The sequence below is a fragment of the Gorilla gorilla genome, chromosome 20 (genome assembly GCF_029281585.2).
Source record: "Gorilla gorilla gorilla isolate KB3781 chromosome 20, NHGRI_mGorGor1-v2.1_pri, whole genome shotgun sequence".
NCBI lineage: Eukaryota > Metazoa > Chordata > Mammalia > Primates > Hominidae > Gorilla > Gorilla gorilla.
The window spans coordinates 40252958-40261895 of record NC_073244.2 but is presented as its reverse complement, the minus strand read 5'-3'; the positions used below and the strand labels follow the sequence as shown (position 1 = coordinate 40261895).

Below are 8938 nucleotides of genomic sequence, written 5' to 3'. Positions count from 1 at the left end.
ATGCGCTATCTTTCAAGCACTTAGGGCGTTGTGGAGAATCATTAAACTGTTGCTTCTTTGGAGTGTGGTCATCTTGCTCCTGATATTTTTGACAGTTTGGCTGTGTTTTAGTTCCTTCAGTAGGAGAGAAAAAGGACTACCAGCTTCACATCATGGCACAGTGGGAAAAGCACTGAGCCAGGAGCCCGCAGGAGTGGCAGCTCTGGTGCTGGCCCTGCTGCCATCTCTTCATGACCTTGGGCAGATCATCTCCCCTCTTTGGGCCTCAGTTTCTCCATTGGTGAAGGGGGAGCTTGATCCATTTCTTCCCTGCATCTCGAGATCAGTGAGATGGTGGGAGGGTCACCGGTGCCTGGATGTAGAACTCAACTGCTTTGTAAGGAAGGAGTTGGCTAGCATGGAAAGTCACCTGGGCTTATTTGACCTTGAGCACCTGAGTGGCCTTCTTTACATGCAAATATAAAAACAAAGGGGATGCCATGGCCCTGCAGAAGGGATCCCACAGGAGCTGCTGTTCTGACCTCACAGAGCTTCAGGGCTGGTAGCTGGGGAAGAGGGAGCTTATTTGTGTAGGACCACCAGTCCTCAGCCCCCTGAGGTCACACCCAGGCCTGGCCTTAGCAACAAGGTTCTAGATTCCAGCAAAATGGTTTGTGACACTGAGCTGCCCATGAGGACTCTATGGGAAAGCCCATTATAGCACAGGACAGCTGGGGGACCATGTTGGGTCCAATCTCTGCATGAACTCAGGAATCACAAGGGCTGCCTCCTCCCACGGGCTTCTCATCCCCCAAGACTTCACCATGCTTTTCTGTGTCATTCTGCTCAGGGAAGTTTGAAATGCCATGCCTGGGGCAGACACTTGAAGAAATCAGCTTGGACAGGAGACATTTAGTGCTAGTTAGAAGGTCAGCCAGTCCTAACTGGCAGGGGTGGCCCAAGGCAGCCTGCTGTCACCCAGTGCCCGGCCCTTGTCTAGATGGCCACCTTCCCCCGCTGAGAGGTATGCTCTGAGAGAAGGTGAGCACCCAGGCAGAGCCCTTGCCTGCCTTCAGCTCCTGTAAGCCCCAGAGCCATGAATGGTGCCAGGCACATGGAAGGTGCTTCATTCATTCACTCGTTCATTTGTTCATTCGGTTTTGAACACCCAGCCAGGCGGGGATCTGGGCTGAGGGTGTTCGGAGATAGGCCACATTCAGCTCTTCACCCCGAGCTCACAATTGGCTGGGGAGCCAGGTCCCCATGACATGCATGGGAAGCAGGGAATTCCAGTGGGGACTCAGCAGGCTCATGTGTGCAGGTGCGGGTGGGTGCCTCTCACCCTTGCATTCACCCCATTTGCTTGGGCTTTTGGGAGCCTCAAGCTTCCTCCAACTCACTGTCTGCAAACAGCAGGCTTTGGTGCCAACCACACACAGTAGCCCCTTAGCACCTGCTCACCTGGGAAAGTCAGCCTGGGCCTTGACCAATGCCCTCTGCAAACTGTTGCTTGGCCCGACCCCTCCTGCTTTCCACCCCAGAATTTTCCCTCCTAGCAATTAGTGGGGGAGTTGAGACCCTTCCCTCGAGGTCTTTTGAAGCAGAAGTAGGCCCAGGGGCAAAGAGGGCAGCCTCTGTCCCCTTGCCAGAGGTGGCTTTTCTGAAGGGTGAGCCTGGTGACTAGATGGGGGCATGTGTTTCGGTCATGCGCAGCCGGTACATGGTAGCGTTTTGTTCCCCCAGGTGTCGGCTCAGGGACTTTTGCCACGTGTTGACTGCTTTACTTCATAATTAGCCTTGAGAATTGAGCAGGTGAGATCAATCAGAAACAGTAGTACGCCTAGCAGGGAATTATTTATAGGATAGAGGAGTTGCCAAATCCCAACTGGAAGGGCCTCTGGAACCTGCTTTATTGGGATGCTTGCAGTTATAGCTGAAAAAGAAACATATCATATACTTATAAAGCAAAGATGGCGATTTATCGACTCAGTCAACAAAAGGCCAGGCTTCAGGCATGGCTTGATCCAGGGGCTCTCTCTCTCTCTCTCTCTGTGTGTGTGTGTGTGTGTGTGTGTGTGTGTGTGTGTCTCCCTGTCTATGTGTCTGTCTACTTTGCTGTTTGGGTTTAATCCAGAGATTCTCCCTTCCCTAGTGATTCTGGCAAAAGTCTTAGAATGAGTGGCCTCAACCAAGTCAAGTCATGTTTCTATACCCGAATCCCTGGCAGCGGCCAGGGGACTGGGGCGTCCTAACTGGCCAGATTGGGGTCATACATCTCTCAGAACCACAGCGACTTGAGGGTGGTGAAGCATGCTGAGCCCAAGGAGTAGCAAGGTGTTGTTTTGGGAGGTGGCAGGTCTGGGCAGTAGAAAGACTGTGTGTTCTCTGCAGGGGTGATGGAGCCCACCGTCCCCACTGGCAGGCATCCCCTCCACAGCCTCCTGGACAGGGGTGTGTCTGGGCCCTGCCTGGACCCATGAGTGATGGGGCAGCTCTCCGGGCCCTCCTCACCTCGGTCCTGCCCGGCACTGCCCTGGCTGCAGCTCCTCTCACTTGCCACCATCCCAGTTCCATGCCGGGACCTGAACTTCAGGCCTTCCTCAGCTCTGAGAGGCACACTGGTGCTGAAGAAGCTCTGGGGAGGAGGCCCCAAGCTGCCTCCTTCCCAGAAGGTTGTGCCTAGTCCCTCCGCTGCTCTCATTTGACCCCGTCTGCGCCCTCCAGTCCTGCCCACCCCTCCAGGAGAGCCCCAGCCTTCAGCAGGAGGCCAGCCTTGCCTCAGCAGCCCTCTCCTCCCATACCCTGGACTGGCCACCTCTACCAGTGCCTCCTGGGCGGCAGCAAGCTGCTTGGCCCTGGGGAGGGACTGAGCCTGTCTCTCCCCTCTGTCCCAGGGCATGGAACTAGGCCAGCAGCAGAGGCCTACCCCTGTGCCATTGCTCAAACTCGGCTCAGGGACAGGGGTGCTGCAGGGAGGGGTGACTGAGGGAGTAGCAACTGAAAATAAGGCTTTAGGGCGAGACAGGATGGGGCTGAGATCCTGGCTCTGACTCGACTACTAGCTGGATGCCCTTGGGCAAGTTTCTGAACCCACCTGAGCTCATCTACACATCATCAACCAGCAGCCAATAATGGGGTCTGACACGGGGGCTGTGCCTGGGCCTCGGGTGGAAGCCTCTACCATCCAGCCCAGTGCCTTGTGCCATTTTTTTTTTTTTTTTGAGATGGAGTCTCACTCTGTCACCCAGGCTGGAATGCTATAGCGCAATCTCGGCTCACTACAACCTCCGCCTCCTGGATTCAAGCGATTCTCCTGCCTCAGACTCCCAAGTAGCTGGGATTACAGGTGTGTGCCACCAAGCCCGGATAATTTTTGTATTTTTAGTAGAGATGGGGTTTCACCATGTTGGCCAGGCTGGTCTTAAACTCCTGACCTTAGGTGATCCACCTGCCTCAGCCTCCCAAAGTGTTGGGATTATAGGTGTGAGCCAGCATGCCTGGCCCATATGCCTATTCTTAATTTACCATTGCTAATGAGAGTTCACTGCATGCTGGAACCTCAGAGCTGCAGGCCCTCTTATTCAATAGGGGAAAACAGAGTCCCAGAGACTGGGAGAGACTTGCCCAGGGTTGCGCAGTGAGGCCAGGGAAAGCCTGGTCTTCTGACCCCCAGCCCAGGGCTCTGACCACTGTGACCTCAGGGATGGCCCATTGACTCCTGTCAATTCCTGTGTTGATTTCTGAAGCGAATCCAGGGCTATGGAAAAGAAAAGGGGAGAGAAAAGCTGAACCCTTTTCAGGCAAAATCATAGCCTGATAAGGAGTCTGTTGTGTCAAATATCCCCCCACCTCCTGAGGCGCCTCAGAGAGTCAGAGTCAGAGCAGCCCCTGGCTGGCATCACCACACTGCTGCAGGGATGTGGGTGTCTAGGAAGGTGGCCACTGATGGGAGGGGCTTGGGCCTTGTGAAGGCAGATAAGAGAGTTGGACATTCAGGCCTAAGAGCTTTGGTGCACTTCCTTCCTTCCTTCCCTCCCTCCCTCCCTCCTCACCCCTTCCTTTCCTTCTTCTTCTCCTCCCTCCCCACCCCTTCCTTCCTTCCCTCCATTTCTCCCTCCCTCCTCACCCCTTCCTTCCTTCCCTCCCTCTGTTCCCACCCTTTCCTTCCCTTCTTCTCTTCTTCCCTCCTTACTCCTGCCTTCCTTCCCTCTCTCCCTCCCCACCGCTTCCTACTTTCCCTCCTTCCTCCCTCCCCACCCCTTCCTTCCTTTCCTCCCTCCCCACCCCTTCCTTCCTTCCCTCCCTCCCTCCCCACCCCTTCCTTCCTTCCCTCCCTCTCTCCCCACCCCTTCCTTCCTTCCCTCCCTCCCTTCCCACCCCTTCCTTCCTTCCTTCCCTCCCTCCCCACCCCTTCCTTCCTTCCTTTCCTCCCTCCCTACCCCTTCCTTCTTTCTCTCCCTCCCTCCCCATTCCTTCCTTCCTTCCTTCCTTCTCTCCCTCCCTCCATCCCTCCCTCCCCACCCTTCCTTCCTTCCCTCTCTCCCTCCCCACCCCTTCCTTCCCTCTCTCCCTCCCCACCCCTTCCTTCCTTCCCTCCTTCCCCACCCCTTCTTTCCTTCCCTCCCTCCCTCCCCACCCGTTCCTTCCTTCCCTCCCTCCCTGCCCACCCCTTCCTTCCTTCCCTCCTTCCCCACCCCTTCTTTCCTTCCCGCTCTCCCTCCCCACCCCTTCTTTCTCTCCCTCCCTCCCCATCCCTTCCTACCCCTCTTCCCCGCCTCCCTCCTTCCCTTCTTTCCTTCCCTCCCTCCCTCCCTCCCCACCCCTTCCTTCCTTCCCTCTCTCCATCCTTCCCTCCCCACCCGTTCCTTCCTTCCCTCCCTCCCTGCCCACCCCTTCCTTCCTTCCCTCCTTCCCCACCCCTTCTTTCCTTCCTGCTCTCCCTCCCCACCCCTTCTTTCTCTCCCTCCCTCCCCACCCCTTCCTACCCTTCTTCCCTGCCTCCTTCCTTCCCTTCTTTCCTTCCCTCCCTCCCTCCCTCCCCACCCCTTCCTTCCCTCCCTCCATCCTTCCCTCCCCACCCTTTCCTTCCTTCCCTCCCTCCCTACCCCTTCCTTCCTTCTCTCCCTCCCCATCCCTTCCTTACTTACCTTCCTCCCTCCCCACCCCTCCCTCCCTTCCTTCTTTCCTTCTTTCCCTCCTTCCTTCCTTTTCCTTCTTTCCTCCCTCCTTCCTTCCTTTCTTCCCCTTTTCTTTCCTTCCTTCCTTCCTTCCTTCTTCCCTTCCTCCCTCCCTCCCTTCCTTTCTCTCCCTTAAAAATAATGCCTTTATTACTTCTATAAAAATATTACATGTTCATAAATGATTCAAGTGAAAGAGAAGCAAAAATAAAAGAAAAAAGAATAATTATACACAATTCAACATCTCACTATCCAGAAATAATTGTTAAAATTAACTAGTGGTCATTCCAGATGTCTCTCTAGGAATATATCAGATACATGAATAGGAGCAGTGTGATAAAGTGGAACAATTTCAATTTAATTTTATTTCTTAGAGACAGGGTCTCTGTCACTCAGGCTGGAGTGCAGTGGTGTGATTATGGCTCCTTGCAGCCCCAAACTCCTGGGCTCAAGCGATCCTCCTACCCCAGCCTCCTGAGTACCTGGGACTACAGGCATGCACCTCCATGTCTGGCTAAGTTTTATAAAGTTTTAAAATAGAGATGGGTGTCTTGCTATGTTGCCCAGGCTGGTCTCTAACTTCTGGCCTCAAGAGATCCTCCTGCCTCAGCCTCCCAAAATACTGGAATTACAGACATGAGCCACCGTGCCCGGCCCACATACTCCTTTAAAATAAAATGGTTGAATTTTTCTTAGTTAATAGCAGCAATGAAATATCTGAAGTGAAACTGAGACAATGTTTGAATTTCAGAACAATGTTTCTTTGCCTCAAAAAACCATCGTTCTTAAAAGAGTTCTGAAGATTGAGGGAAAAAAGGTTATGGAAAAAATAAGCTGGGAGTCATTTTATTTAAAGGATGTTTCCATTCTAGACAATTTCAACTGGCTCTGTGCTGTTGAAAGGTGAGGAAATTAGGAGTTGTTTTTTTTTTTTTTCTGAAGGTCCCCTACTAATTTTTGTTCACTAGTCTTTTTACCTTGTCTATATTTATAAGGTTTGGATTCTCTTCTGCAGAGTTTCTTTTAATTCTACATTTTGTTGCATTCAGTTCTCATCATTTTTTTCATGACTTTTCCATTCCAAGGCTTTTTCCTCTATGTTGAGGCTCTATTTTATTGTGAAATGGTTTTTCTTTCTTTTCAAGCATCATGGGTTCTCTGTTGCCTGTGTCCTTCATGCTAGAGAATGCCTGTCTCTTGATTTTTATATTTTAAGGACAACTTGAAGCATATTTGGTTTTCCCTTTAAAGCTGCCTTTCCATGGGTTTTGCACTAGTGTGAGGATTCCCTCCCCCTCCCCTTCTTTCCCTGCATCTTCCCTCCCCCAACCCCAATACCCAGTTTCCTTTTCCTTGTGATTCACTTTGCCTGGATTTAACTATCACAGAGATTTTAAAGACACGCACATGGCTGCGGCATTCCCTGAGTTCTTCCAGGCTCTTTGAGAATGTTTGCCTGTGGCTTTTTGGCTCCAATGACGAGTCAGATGACCACAGCATTACGGGTTCCTATTTTCACTGTGATTTGTGGATGTTGCTCCATTACCATCTGGATGAAACTTGCCGAGGAAGAATCTGAATCCAGCATGATTTTATGAGTCCTCCCTTCCCCTGAAAATGCTTCTTTTTCCTCTGTGAGTGCATGAAGAATTATTTTCTTTCTTTAACCATTGTATTTCCTGATGCCCGTCATTTCCAATAAATTTTTCTTGAACATGTTGTGCTTTTTGGATATAAACATAAAGTCCTTCACCTTGAAACAAATGTCCTATATTATGTCTTTTGATGCCTTTCTTCTTTCATTTTTCACTCATGCCCCCAGACCAGGCAGGAAGGAAATAGGTGTGAAAAAGTGGAAGTGCTCTCACACTCATTTTAAAAGGCACGTCTGTTCCAGGCACCAACATCAGAGAAAAGCGGCCAAAGACTACGGTGAATGAAACTCAATTTAGGAACAAACATTACTGATAAAATATTAGTCTATCAAATCAAGAATGTGATCACAAGAAAAATACATACAGCGTGTTCCAGTGTGACTTATTCCAGCAACAAAGGAATGGCATTAGGAAATCTACTAATGTAATTTACTCCATTGGTAGATTAAACCATGTGACTCCAAATAGAGGCTGAAGTAGCATTCGATGCAATTTAACACCCATTCATGATTAAAAAGAAAAGATGATTAGCTGTCTTAGCCAGTTCCAACTTACTGTCCATTTGGGAGGGAGCCTGGAGAGCCACTGTGGCTGCTGGAAGAGCAGTTTGGAGAGTGGCCAATTGTTCCAGTTTGCTTGGGACTGAGGGTTTTCCTGGGATGGGGGACTTTCAGCTCTAAAACTGGCAACCTGGGTTGGGGGACTTTCAGGTCTAAAACTGGCAACCTGGGATGGGGGTTGCCACATTGAGGGTGTTGGCAGCAGCTCAGCAACAGAGGAATTAAAGAATGATTAAACTGTTCTGCAGAAGAAAATGAGTATTTTTTTTGTTGTTCTCTAGAGGGAGGGAGACAAGAGAAAGAGAGGCAGAGGATTGAGGAAAGGGGCAAGAGGGTGTGAGGGTGGTGTGGATGTGGGTGAGAGTACAGGCCAAGGCTGTTTTAAGAACAGTGGTGCCTGATCCTAAGTGTGTCTTTGCAATGAGAGCTAGACAGCCCCATCTCCACCTCCTCCCCTGCGGCAGGTACTGGTGGTGCCCAGATTAGCCCCAGTTCCTGAGCTGCTGCTCCCTGCCCTGGCTGCTGTGTGTTGGCTGTTGCCCTTCATATAATTTGGATGTCCGTCCCCTCCAAGTCTCATTTTGAACTGTGATCCCGAATGCTGGAGGTGGAGCCTGGGGGGAGGTGTTTGGGTCATAGGAGTGGATCCCCCATGAATGGCTTGGTGCTGTCCCCTTGGTGATGAGTGAGTTCTCGCTCTGTTAGTTACCAGGACATCTGATGGTTAGAAAAAGAGCCTGGCACCTCCTCCTTTCTCTCTTGCTCCCTGTCTCACCACAGGACACATCTGCTCCCTCTTCTCCCACCGTGAGTGGAAGCTTCCTGAGGCCTCACCAGAAGCAGATGCTGGTGCCATGCTTATTGTATAGCCTGCAGCACCATGAGTCAAACAAACCTCTTCTCTTTATAAGTTCCCCAGCCTTGGGTATTCCTTTATAGCAACACAAAGTGGATGAACACACCCCAGAATCACTTTGGTCTCACTACACCCCCTGCTCCCCATAGCTCACAGCTGAGTGACAAGGGAGTACAAAACCCTGGCCCTCTTTCTGTCCTGCTAAGGACCCAACCCAAGTCTACTCCCTTCAACAAAGCCTGCAACACTTAGAAAGTTGTGTGTGCGGCCAGGAGTGGTGGCTTGCACCTACTATAATCCCAGCACTTTGGGAGGCAGAGGCAGGTGGATCACCTGAGGTCAGGAGTTAGAGACCCACCTGGCCAACATGGTGAAACCCCGTCTCTACCAAAAATTACAAAAATTAGCTGGGCATGGTGATGGGTGCCTGTAATCCCAGCTACTTGGGAGGCTGAGGCAGGAAAATCGCTTGAACCCAGGAGGTGGAGGCTGCAGTGAGCTGAGATCACACCACTGCACTCCAGCCTGGGCAACATAGCAAGACTCCATCTACAAACAAACAAACAAACAAACAGTTGTGTGTGCATGTTGAGGATGGGGCTGGGTGTTCTCATTTGAGTCAACGTGGTGAGGAACAGAGACAGTGTCAGGGAAGCAGGATTCTGGGACAGGGATGAGCACAAGGATTTGCAGTGATCTTGGGGAGGGCCT

The 8938-nt window shown here is 51.3% G+C and overlaps 1 long non-coding RNA gene across 1 annotated transcript; it reads left to right on the top strand.

The window, feature by feature from the left end:
* The first annotated feature begins 644 nt into the window (after positions 1 to 644).
* LOC134757675 (uncharacterized) lies at positions 645 to 7372 on the top strand. Its single transcript, XR_010131941.1, has 4 exons — positions 645 to 1003; positions 1723 to 1791; positions 5908 to 6059; positions 6979 to 7372. It is a non-coding gene; the product is annotated as an uncharacterized lncRNA (long non-coding RNA).
* Positions 7373 to 8938: the final 1566 nt, after the last annotated feature.